Raw genomic sequence first — 12942 nt, 5'->3', positions numbered from 1 at the left:
AAGCAATATTTAAATGTATCCATCATCATTTAGGTTTTAGACACACAGTTAAATATTATTGATCATTTGCAATTGTGTGCATCCATGTGTACATATATTAAACTGAAAAGTAACAGTAGCATGGAAAGTGTAGACGATGAAGGGTAAAAATAGTACTTGAGTTTCTAATTACCAGTTTTTAATTAAGAAAGCCACAAGCAAATTATAAACATCCAGTTTATAGCATTGCAATCTTAGAGGCTCACACTCATGAATATGGTAATTTTTTTATTTTATGCCCTCTTGAGATGTCTTGTTAAAAACATTTTATTGGTGATCCTAAAATTCAGTAAATTTGAAGCCCTTGGCACCTTGTAGATAGTTAAAGTTCTTCAAAAAAAATGTCAGCAATAAATATTTGGCAAATATAAAGAATATGCACATTTTCCCAAGTGAGTGATTTTTTTTTTGCAGTTCTTATATTCAAGTGATGACACTGCAGTTCAGAATGTGAATGCATATTGATATTTTCTTCCAGAAACTGCATGGGTTGCTGGGAGAATACTGCTCCCACAGAGTTTTTTTTATGCGGGCACCTGGAAGTGGTGGCATGCTCGCTCCAGCTTGCAGAGTTGTTTTGGACAATCAGGTGTACATATGAGCAAGTGGTCTTTATTTAGAGCAATTAAGATTCTCACATCCTCCTCTCTTGACATGCAATTACTAGGGCTCTGCTGTTCCCACTAATTGCTCTTGCTGGGGACATTGGTGAGAAGCCAATGATTTTGATGGGTAGCGGATTATCATTTTTACTTTGCTACCTGAGAAAAAAATCATTTGCAAAATCCCATGTGTAATTAGCAAGCCTCATGATTAATTGTCCTGCAAAATTAGCTTCACTGTTGCTTTTATTTTACTGCTTCAAATATTAATTAATGTTAACTCCTTTCCTTCAGTTCCAGCTTTTGAATATTCAGCATGGCTTTGAAAAATTATCAAGGTTTCTACTTGCATTAGCATGCTAGAGCTTTGATTTCAGGAATAAGTATTCTGATTTAAAAGATCACACTTGGGTCATAAATAATTTTTATAGGAGGACAAACAAAGCATCAGAGCATCATGGGAAGGCATTCATGCACTAACTGAAAGTAAATTGTTTCAATAATGATTCATTCCCGTGTGCTTTTGGTGGGGAAACAGCAAATACGCAAACCACTGCATTGTGTGGGGGTAGAAGCCATTCCCCGGTGACAGGCAGCATACATCGGCATTTTTCTACTTGTAAATATGTGGTGGGTGAGGCTTAGAGCCTTTGCAAGAAATCATGACCTCTCCAGTTTAAAGGAATTACAAACATTACCTTGTCCAAAGATTTCCAGTATGGGGGAGGGGCTCTGGAATAGCTGCAACTTTAATGTAAACTACGGATTCCTTAAGTTTCACCCTAGACCTAATGAATCTGACCATATGGCATTGAGCCGGGAAATATGTTTTTTTTCCCCAAAATTCTTCAGGAGACCATGGTGTACATCTATGTTAGGAAACCATCAACCTAACTGCACCAACCTACAACAGATGTCTGAATTCCCTCTACAACATGGGCCAAGTGATGCTTGAATACTTCCATTGTTGGGGAACTCACTTTGTTATCTTTGAAAATAGCTGGAAGCTGTGTTTTGTCTCTAGTGTTGATTCTTTCTGTTCTGTCAACTGCAGGTGGTTAATTTCATGGTGCAAGATTGCAAATGACTATGTTGCAAGGGCAGTTCTCCATCAAATGCTTGGAATTAGACTGATGGTATCTATCACACTGACGTGGTCAAGGTTATACATTCTATCTAGACTCCTGGGAGTTTAGATATAATGTATAACCTTGCCCTTTCCTAGTCGAAACCTCACCACCCTGTGCCGTCTGGTGCATGTAGGGCGCTACGGTCCAAAGGACCCTGGCATTTGACTGCCAAGATTGGTGTGAGCCCAGCCTTCCCCTTCTACCTTCCACCTGCTCTGCCTGTCTAATCACCCAGCCCTGGAGCAATGGCTTGGAGATCTTGTGAGGAAGGTTCTGCCTGGCATCACTTAAAGCCTTCATTATCAGAGATCTGTTTGGGCACTAGTTTCTCCTGCAAGTCCAGGGTCAAGGAGCCACAGAGGACTCTGCCTTGTCTCTTCCTTCCGGACTTCAGGAGCCTGCAAGGTATCGGCATTGAAGAGCTCCTGCTTTTACTGGCACTGAGCAGATTTTGCCCCAGACGAAAGGTCCAGGTGGGAGCATTTCAGCCGGCAGCAGAGAAGGGGAAGTCTTGGGGATGCAGATGGGCTGTTCAGACTGTCATTCTCAGCGACTTCTCTGACACACAGATGTCTGAATAGATTAGAAAGGGTTATGTGAAAGTTGCTGCTACTATCTGCTGTGTGGCCCTGTAGAAATTACTTACCACCTCTATGCTTAATTTCCTCATCTATAAATGGGGATAATAGCAGTACCTCTCTCATAAAGTTGCAAGGAGACTTAAATGACTCAAACTAGTAGTGTTTAGAACAGTGCCTGGTACACGGTGAGGCCTAAATAAGTAATTGCTGATCAAATAAAACGAAACATGACTACGGTACCTGTTTCATGGATAAATGCATTTTAAATCCCCTAACTACTACATCCTAATGAAGTTTAGGAATGCAACTTATAAAGCAATTGCTAACTGGATGCAGGACCTTACAAAATCCAGTCTTTTCTTATACTCAAAGGTGGCAGAAGTTCACATTTAGATTTATTTTTTAACCTGGAAAATTTCCAAGGATATAGGTAGAAATCATCTGGGCCTGGAGGACTACACATTTCCTTTCGGCCAAAGTGGTTCAAAAGTCCTCTCGACCCCTTCAAAGTTGGCCTTATGGTGGGAAGGTGGCCTCCGTGTGGATGGCCTGCGGGCCACCATTGTCACCATTAATACAGCTTTTGTTCTTGTTTGCTGCCCCACTCACCTCACTTCACAGTAATTAATTGTTCCTTGACTTAGCATCTGAATGAGAGCAAGACCCGATCAGAATTGCTGATTTCTAGACAGGTTTGTTGAATGGCTAAGAGAGAGCAAACGTGCGTCAGGGGAAAGCCATGACTGAATAATGCCCGCTTTCAGACCACCAGTGCAGTTGCATATCAAAACAGCAGGAGGCACTGAGATGCTTTCTGTTGTAGAAACTTCCTCATTAGGAATTGTTCATTGCTGTAGGGGACTGGCTAATTTTTTTTTTTCTATGAGCGTTATTAGCCAGTGTTTCAAAGAGGTGAAGAGTAAGTACATAGCATCACTGAAAAGTAACTCAGAATTCTTGAGAAGTGGTATCTGTAGTCAGTGCCTCATAGAAATGGATTTGACCCAGGTTGGGGGGTGGCGGGTACCTGTGTGGGTGAGATCTGAAGGGGCAGCTTGTCCATGACCAGTATGCATGTGACCCAACAGTTGCTTGGACTCACCCACCTGGTCTCCCCGTAACCACAATAAGACACAAAACAGGTCCCCACTATCTGGGTCATTAATGGATCCGATGCCTGCCTCTCTTCACGGCACAGGGAGTTTTCGGGTGCTCTGGTTGAATTACGGCTGCATGAGCCGCCTACTGCCTGTCTACATACACCCCCTCCCATCCAGCTTTCAGCCTAGCTTCTGATGTGTCCTGGGGGGGTCCCTTTTCCCCGTGCAAGGCCACTTCCTGGCACCACCTCCCATTCCAGAAGGAGGGGTTGGAGTTGACATTAGATCAACAACGTCATTTTTTAATTTGAAAGCAGAGTGAGAAATGTCTTCTGTACTCCTCTGGGGTCGATCTCAGGTTTTAAAAATTTAGCTGAACTTTATTTCTACATTATTGACAAAGCCAGTGGAGCCACTGACTGTTGGCAAATGTTTGCTATGCCAGGATATAGAAGACAAGGTTCAAGAAAAATGTGGTAACTCGGTAGATGAATATGGCATCGTATGATTGGACTTGTATGGCTGGTGAGAAGGTGCAGAGGAGAAAAAAAGAGAGGGGTATCTTCTGACTGCTTTTATTCCCTGGTTTTTCAACTGTAAGAAACCTACAGCAAACAGCTTAAAAGAATTATAAAAAACAAAATAACTGGACAATGAATCCAAAGCTTATTTTGGCCCTTGTGTGGATTTTTATCTTTCTGAAGCCAACTTGGACACAGAAACATCGAGTATTGGTATTTCTAATGAAGAATAATCCCGTATGCATGCCCATCCCCAACGGTAATTTAGTGACAGCGGCAGCATCAACTTCTTCCCCACGAGCTAATGTGGGGTCAAGGTTACCTCTGGTTGGGAATATCTGGCATATGTGACATGTTTGCAGGTAGGCTGTTTAGTTTTAAAATGGCTTTGACATCATATTTACTGCTAGGTTAAAGCACTATAGACCAGTTGTTAATATGAGAAATATAGCCAGGAGACTGCTTTAACACAACACTAACGGGAAGTTAAGGCCTGCAGGAACACTACATAAATAGTGTTCCTCCTGTATTATGTTAATTCTTAGAATAACCTCACAGCAACATTTCATCCTGACATTCGCATCTACATACCCTAGTGAAGTCTTAGGTTGCTTCTTCAGGCACATAGAAATATGTTCTTCTAGCCTGTGGCTGCCAAAGTAAATAGAAATCAATGGAAGGCAGCAGAAGTGCTGAAGTCATTCCAATAAGGGAAGTGCTTGTTAATTTAAATTTTGCACTTGACGTTGGTAAAGACTAATAGCAGAAAATAATGTCCTATGCTGACTTCTAAAGTCATTTTGGTCATCACTTATCCCAGATTTCTTTGTTGTTGCAAAAATCGTGTTATAAATAAGAAACACATCTAATTGTGATAGATCATTAAAATAAGGGTGAAAAAACCCCAGAAGTTTTGCATATCTGAGTGATATTAAATCCTTGGAAAACTTATGCACAAAAGGGATCTTCTCATGGATCGGGTGACCTCTGCGTGTATGTGTGCACACATGTGCATGTATGCATGTGTAAGCATTTTAGAAACTTCAAAAAGCACCTCCTGCTGCTTTCAAAACCAGACAAATATGTTTGAGGCCTGGTGGTAATTTAAAATAGGAAGATATACACAGGGCTGAAGGTGGCTACACAGGAAATTAGAAAAGCCTTGACTCCTCCGAGCAAAATGAATGTGCCGTTGTGTCACTAAATAATTGGAGGGGTGGGTCTGTGTTGTTGATGCTAAGCAGGTGTCCATAAATCAGAATAAATGCTTGTAATTAATTGTTATTAGTGTTAATAACAAAGGTTTTTACATAAGCTAACTTGCTTTTCCCTCAGTTAAATCTTTTAGAGTTTGCGGCTTGTCATTTCAATCCTAAATGGATCGAGACCCTAGAGTGTTCTTGAGGACTTCATGCGAGATCAGTAGAATATTGTAACCCAGAATCTGTTATCTTCTCTCTTCCCTCAATGGAGCACCTAAGTTTAGACAAAAGTTAGATTCCTGTTTGGAGATGTAGAGTTTCACGTGCTGTTGGAACACCCACTTCAAAGCAAATGTTTTTTTTGGGTTTTTTTTGTTTTGTTTTTTTTAAAAAGAAACTACAAATTTGTCAGTTTGGGAGGTGGAAGTTTTAGATTGTGTTGCTGTGTCATGTCCGCCTGCTCTGCTGTGGGTCTGTCTGGCTCCACACCTGACTCAAAGGGATCAGCTCTGTGAGGTGGCCCCGGAACATCTGCTGTCTCTCCATCTTTTTCCCCTCAAAGACAGCTGTTGAAGAATAACAGCACTGTCTAGATTCAGCTCTCAGATTTGTGGGAAAGCCTAAAAGCCAGGCACACTGCATCCCACCACACCTCCCCAGGCCTGCTGCTAAGGCGTGTTATTGTTTAATCCACACACATTCCTATACAGGAACAACCCTGGAGGGGAAGGCAGGCTATGAATTCACTAAATGGCTGGGAAAAGAGCCCATGGAAAAGAAATAGCCTAGTGCTTAAAATCTGTTCTGTGTTCCTTCTAGGACTAGCCTGGGGCAAGGAGGCAAGGAGAAGGAGTTTGGAATCGTGTAAGAATGAAATCGAGGTAGGGAGTATGTGGTGAGGTTATTCCAGAAGTGGACATAAAAGAGACTAATTGCCACAGATGGAATTCAAAGGCCTAGCAAATGAAAGGAGGCATTTGTTCTAAGCTCAGCAAAGCAACAACAAAATATGTTTGAGAATGGAGTCGCGGTCAGAAACTCTGTAACAGCTAGTCTGGATGTAGGACTGTGGGGTGGGCCTGACGGGTAACAAGGAAAACTGATTCTATGCTTTGTTTCTAATGTACTCTGGTTTCTGATGCTCCCCCACATGCTGCAGGCATCATAAACCTGGAGAAAGAGCTGTACAGACCACACCACCATTCATGGGTGTTCAGACAGCTGGCAGGAGAAAGCCAGCGTGGTTAACCCAAGATAGGTCAGCATGACCCAGAAGGCGGGGGAAGGGCAAGGTTTATGAGTATTGGGCTGAGCCCGCTCTTGCTTAAATGTTTCAAGAGTGATCTAAACGATGGAAAAGAGAGATAGTAGAGGAAAGTCATTAAACTTGCCAAATATGAGCGTTGCTGGGCTGGCTCTAGTCAAGCACCGAAGAAAAACATTTAGAGGTCATAATACACTTTTAATTTATCTATCTATCTAGCTATCCACCCATCTGTTTGCTTATTATTTATTTATTTATTTATTTATTTTAATGAGCTAGCAGCATAGCACTGAAGTGAAGAAACCATGTGTTCTGTGAAAAATTAAAAAAAAAACTTTATATGAATGATAGTAAGGCGCAAGCTGGTAGCTTCCTCAGCAAAGCGAATTGCTTTTAAAGATCATGCCCATAGACCCTGTGGGTTAACAGCCCACGAATGGCATGGAGAGGGGACCCTGTTTCTCTACTGCAGATCTGAATTCAATGAGTGTGTATCAGAACGTTTAGCAGTCTCCTTTGCAGAGCCCTCTGATGGGCCAGGGTGAGGGTCCACACCATGGCTTACTTCTGCTTTGTACTAAAGATTTTCCTGCAGTGAAAGTTACCTTTCTGGGAACATTCAGAAGAGTGAAATGCCACCTCTCCGATTTCTAGCAATAGATTTGTCTGCCATCATTTGGCCTGGAAGCTTAAGTGCAAGACCACTTGGAGCCAGACTGCAGAGTGATCTGTCTCTAAGGAATAAGTTTCATATTGTATTGTTCAGTTTTGCCATCCTTATTAAGCTACGGTAAATTCTCAGCATAAATCTGCAAAAAGGCTTCACCCTCCACACCAAACCCTTATAAGTCTCCGTTTCTGCTCTCATTTCAGCATCTCCTTTCTAACAGCCAAAGTCAGACAGAGGCAAACCAAGGAACCCAGACACTGCACCAATGGGTTAAATCATACGTCAAAGGTACAACCGCAACATATCACAAGCTTTTCATCGCATAATACATCACTCAGGGAAAAAAGGATTTGGGGCGGCTTTTCTAATTCATCTTCCTGGTGTTAAATGAGTGCATCTCTGATGTCCGTGTCTTTCTGCTCAATTAAAGCAATCTTTTAGGAAACGTTTAAGGGTTTGTTACCTCTTTGTTTCCCTGCTAATATTCAATTCCTCCTCTTGGTCTTCCCTTCCCAATACATCTTTTCTTTTCTTTTTTAAATTCTCTATCTGATTTTGCGTCTCAGTGCAAAATGCAGCTTGAGCTATTGTTTAGTATAATATGGCTGCTGATAAGATATAACCTGTTTAACGAACATCAACAAGTGTTTATTATGTCCTGTGTACTCCGATACACTGAGTGGGTGGGAGTGGGCAAAAGACATATAAGGGGGTTCATGCCAATAGGGAGAGAAGACGTCAGCACTCAAAACATCTAGAAAACAATTCACTATCAATACAGAGCCAGACATCTGATTTCTGAGGCCAAGCAATCAAGAAATTTAAAATAAAAAGAGCAGCCCTCTTAGTTAAGGAAGTCTTGCTGGAGGGGCATGCGAACCATTTCTCAGCAGACAAGAAAGGGAAAAAGGTTTCAGGTTGAGAGCACGGCCTGAGAATAGAGAGGAGAAATACCAGCAAATATGGGTGGAGATGCAAATGGAGCTTATCTAATCAAAGCAGGCCAGCTCCTCTGCTGAGAAGTCAGGTGTGGGCGCCACTAATGGAGACCTTGAAATGCAGGGCTGAGGGGAATGCATTTGAGGCAGGGATACCGGAGGCTCCCTAACAGAAAGAAAAACGCAATGGATGCAAAAGGGTGGCATGCAGGACTCCCTGGACGAGAGGCAGCAGGGAATAAAATCATAGGTGTTTGGACCAAATGCCCATCAATGTTCCTTCCAATCTATCCCAGAGAAAATAATATGATTCTATGCTGAGGGAGGGAGGGACAGGGACAGGGAGAGGGAGAGGGAGAGAGGGAGACTTAGTTGGAGGTATCTGCAATGGCGTCAGAGAATAGGTGATCTTTTAATTAGTTTCATGAAGATGGTTGGAAGAGACAGACCAGGAAACAAGAACAGCATAACAAAGGCAGAGAAGAATTGGAAAGTGTGGGGCCATATGGAGAATAGCTAAAAGTTTAGTTCATTTGGAGTGGGTGTATGAAAAGGAACCCTGGAGTAGGTCATCACGGGGTAAATGCTGGGTGTTGGAACTGAGAGTTGCAGGGAATCTGAGACTATCCCAGCAGTTCCCCTGCCCATCTCCATGATAGGAGACTTCTCAGTGTCTATTGTATGTCCAGCCTGTTTTTGAACACTGAGGCTCACAGGAGGATCACCATCTCCTGAGAAAGCCCATGCCATTGGAGAACAATCTTAATAATTAGAAAATGTCTTCATATTGATGTGAAATTGCCTTCCAAAATCTTGCTTCTGTTGAACATCTTTTCTGTTCTCTGAGGCTAACAGAAAAGGTATCAGCTTGGAAAACTTGAATGCCAGATACCAAGAAGCAGAGGAGTTTGAGCTTAACTCTGGGAGCAGTCTATCTGGGAGCAGGGAGTGGACTTCTCAGTTTAACTGAAGCATTAGAAGCCTCTGAGTAGGAGGATGTTGCGATCATTTCCATCTTAAGGGAGAGCAACATAAAGCTATGTAGGAAAGAAAGCCAAGTTGGGGAGAGCATTTGGGAAGACCGTGTAGAAGGAGAGGTTGGGAAGCTCTTTAAAGTGAACGCTTAACTCAGACATTGAGCAAACCTTGGGATTGTCTTTGGGATTCAGTTTTCTCATCTCAAAAGACGAAGTTAGGCTATTTCAAGGCGTACTTCCAATTCCACTCTCTTGTGATTCTGAGTTTTGGGAACTGAAAGAAACATTTGCAAAGTAGGAAGAGTTTGTGTTATTGTAGATAAAACCATAGAGGACCTGGAATGGGAATGGGAAAAGCTACAGAGAAGAAATGTTACAGAGAAGACTCAGAGACTGTGATGACAGCCCAGCCATCTAGGCCAAAGAGAAAACAAGCATGAACCATAACTCAGCTCCTGGGTTAGGGGTAAGGTGTTTCTAAGAGAGGGAGAAGAATAAAAAGTTAAACCATGGAGGATGTTGTAAGTGTGAGAATGGGAGAAGCCGGTGAAAGGAGAGAGAAAGAGCAGTCAGGTGGGCAGTGGGAGAGAGGTATCGCAGGAGGAAAGGAAGCAAATGCTAGAAAGAGTAGGAAATATCCAGTATGCAGCAGAGATAGGGGCAGGGGAAAGTTCAAGCTTAGAATTAGCAGTGAAGTAATGGGTCTGGAAGTCAACTTGTAATGCATTAAAGAAGATATTCATTCATTCAACAGAAATTTATTAACCATCTCTTAGGGGCCTGACACTGTTTCAGGTATGGGAAATACAGCAGTAAACAAGACAGGTGAAGAAATAAGAAAAATGCCAGGTAGAGATAAGTGCCATGTAGATTAAAACACAGTGATGGGACAGACTGGATGCTTATTTTTAATTGGGTGGTCAGGGATGGCTGTGTAGGAAGGGCATTGTCAATAAAGATGTGAGTCAGTGAAGACTCTGAGATAGAAAAGACTGGTGTGTGTGTGAAGAAAAGAAGACAGGCCAGGGTGTGGAGAGTAGAGATGGTTTCGGACAAGGTTATGATATTCTGTTACAGAGGTTCTCAGAAGCCAGAAAAAGTCAGGAAAAGGAATTTAAACTGTATCTCCTGTATGTTTCTAGGTGTGTTGGGAAGTCATGGGAGGTTTTTAAGTAGGGGTTTGACATGATCTGATTTGTTTAAAAGGTTGACTTCTCTGCCTCATGGGAAATGACTATAGACAGATGCAGCTGGTGGTAGGACCCAGCTGGGAGGCTATTGCAATTGTCTAGGTAAGAATTGATGGTGGGTTGGACCAGGGGGATGGTGATGGTAGAGATGAAGAGAGGGGGGAAGACTTGGGATGTGTTTTGGAGGTGAGTTCATGAGATTTATTGATGGATTAGCTGGAAGAAGGAGGACTGTATTATACTTAAATCTTAAGGTCACAGATGTTGATTTCATCAAAATTAACAGAACAAATTAAAACCCCCATCTCTTACTCAATTTCACTCAATGATTATCAGTGGTGCTCCTACTATGTGTAAGACAGTTCCAGGTCCATTCATTTGATAAATATTTATGGAGCACCGACTATGCCCCAGGTACTATGTGAGGTGCTACTGATACAATTTTGGGCAAGGCAGACACAATCCTTCTCCCCAGTGTTTTGGGGTTGAGTGAGGGAGATAGCTTTTATCAAATAATCACACAGTAAATGAATGACTAGACATCATAAGAAAGGCTAGACGGAAAGGCACACAATCCTTTTGAGCTTAAACATGTATGGATCTAACCTAACTTGAATGGTCAGGAAGGCTCCCCTGAGAAGGTGACACTTGAGCTATCTGAAGGATGATGGCAGAGAAAACATCGTATTCATGTCTTGTGGAGGGAAGAAACATTGTGATTTAAGAACAGAAAAAGGCTAGTGTGGCTGGAGCTCAGAGAACAAGCGGGAGAGTGATGATGCTAGAGGGGTGGTCAGTCAGTGGTCAGATCAAGCAGGGCCTCATAGACCTTTGTACAGGATTTTGGTGTTGAATCCAAGGGAAAGAAAAAGAAGGCAAAGTGGATAGGTTTTTAAAAATCTCTTTGGCTACAGAGGTAAGAAGAGATTTGGAGAGAATCTTTACATTTACAATTTCTAGAGGAATTCATAGATTGGCTACAGCCACATGGCACACAAGTCACATGGGCTGCCTTGAGGAGGTGGGTGGAGACCAGAGCAAAGACTGCGGTTCTGTTAGAATGCAAGGAGGGGTGAGTGAATGCTGGCAGGCAGCCACACAATATCTCATGGCTGCCTTTCCATGTCAGCACATCTAGAAAGACTACATCCCCCCGCCCCCCACCAATGTCTATATAACATTCAACTGTATTGATATATCATATTTTACTATTTACCACTTCCCTATGAGTGGGCATTTAAGTTGTTCTGATTTTTTACTATTACAAACAATGCTGCAAAATGTTCAAAATTCTTGAACATTTATCTTTGCTCTTGTGAGATGCATAGAAGAAAAATGCCAGGCCAGACAGAGTGCATGAACATTTTAAATGTTAATAGAGTACAATAAATTTTTCCTGAAACATGTGATGCCAATTGTGAGCAGTATGGCAAGAAACAATCTTGAACTAGTGTATAATACCAGAGCTACGAAGTCTGGAACTATGGCAGCTAGCAAGGAGCTGGTGCAGTGATGCAGGGGTGAGGTGCTGAGTTCCTGGTCTTCCATGATGGTCTCTATCAGTGTTTGCCTCAAAGCTGGTCATCCCCAGATGGTGGTGGTGGTGGTGCTGCTGGTGGTGGCTGACAAATTTTTTTGAATAGTAAATCCCTGAACTTCTAGTGCACAGGCCACAAGGAGGAGCAGAGGCCTTTTGAGAAACTGTTACTAGGACCTGGAATTCCAGGCATGTTCTTGCTCAATCCCTTCAGCCCTGCTCTCCAAGGATCCTGGCAGCATTCCACAAAGCCACCTCCTTCATCCTTCTTGAACTGCTTTCTTTTTAGATTTCCATAACACTCTACTGCTTTTCCTCTTCCTTTAATGGCCATAGTGTGAGCTCCTCATTCATTATCCTCAGCTCAAATGTTGATGCTTCTCAGACTTTGATTCTGGTTCCCCTTCTTGTTCATCTCCAAACTCTCTCCTTAGATAATCTCATTCCATCTCCTATTCAGCACTTTTATATGCTGACAACTCCCAAATTTTTATCTCTAGCCCAAAACCTTTCCTCAGAATTTCAAAATCATATACCTGCAAATTAAACTTGTCCGAATGGAACATTTACTTTTCACTTCCAACTTATGCCCTCCCTCACCTGGTCTTTTCTGTTTCAGTAAAAGGCACTTTCCTTTACTCAGCTGCTCAAGTGAAGAAGCTAAAAGTCATCTTGAATTTCACCCTTTTCCTCACCCTTTCAATGCAATCTGCCAACAAGACTAGTCTAGGCCACTTCCAAATTGAATCCATCCATTTTTCAGCCTCTTCACTTTCCCACCCTAGTCAGGCCACCATCTCTTCTCACTTAAACATCTGCCTTCTCATCCATTCTCTGCGCTATAGATAGAGATTTATAAATTTGTAAAATGTAAATCAGATCGTGTCACTCTCCTGCTAAAGCACTGCCCAGGAATTTCTGTTGCTCTTAGGAATTACCTTGGCCTACATGGCCTTACATGACTTGGTCAGGGCCTATCTCTAACCACTGCCTCCTTCCTCGGTGCTCTCTGTCGGGTTCACCAAGCTCCATTTCACTGTTTTCCTTTCAGCTCCTCCACCTGTCAAGCTTCTGCCCATTTCAAGGCTTATGCACCATCCAGGAACTTTCTTCCCCCTGTTGTTTGCTCAGCCATCTCCTTTGCCTCCCTCATGTTTTAACTTAAGTGTTGCCCCCCCTCCTCCACTACCA

General features: G+C 42.4%; 1 pseudogene; it reads left to right on the top strand.

The window, feature by feature from the left end:
* Window positions 1-4216: 4216 nt before the first annotated feature.
* LOC109388920 (tissue alpha-L-fucosidase pseudogene) overlaps window positions 4217-12942 on the top strand; it is a 44346-nt pseudogene continuing 35620 nt past the window's right edge.

Source organism: Hipposideros armiger, unplaced genomic scaffold, assembly GCF_001890085.2.
Source record: "Hipposideros armiger isolate ML-2016 unplaced genomic scaffold, ASM189008v1 scaffold_212, whole genome shotgun sequence".
Lineage (NCBI taxonomy): Eukaryota > Metazoa > Chordata > Mammalia > Chiroptera > Hipposideridae > Hipposideros > Hipposideros armiger.
This window is presented reverse-complemented; position numbering and strand designations above follow the sequence as displayed.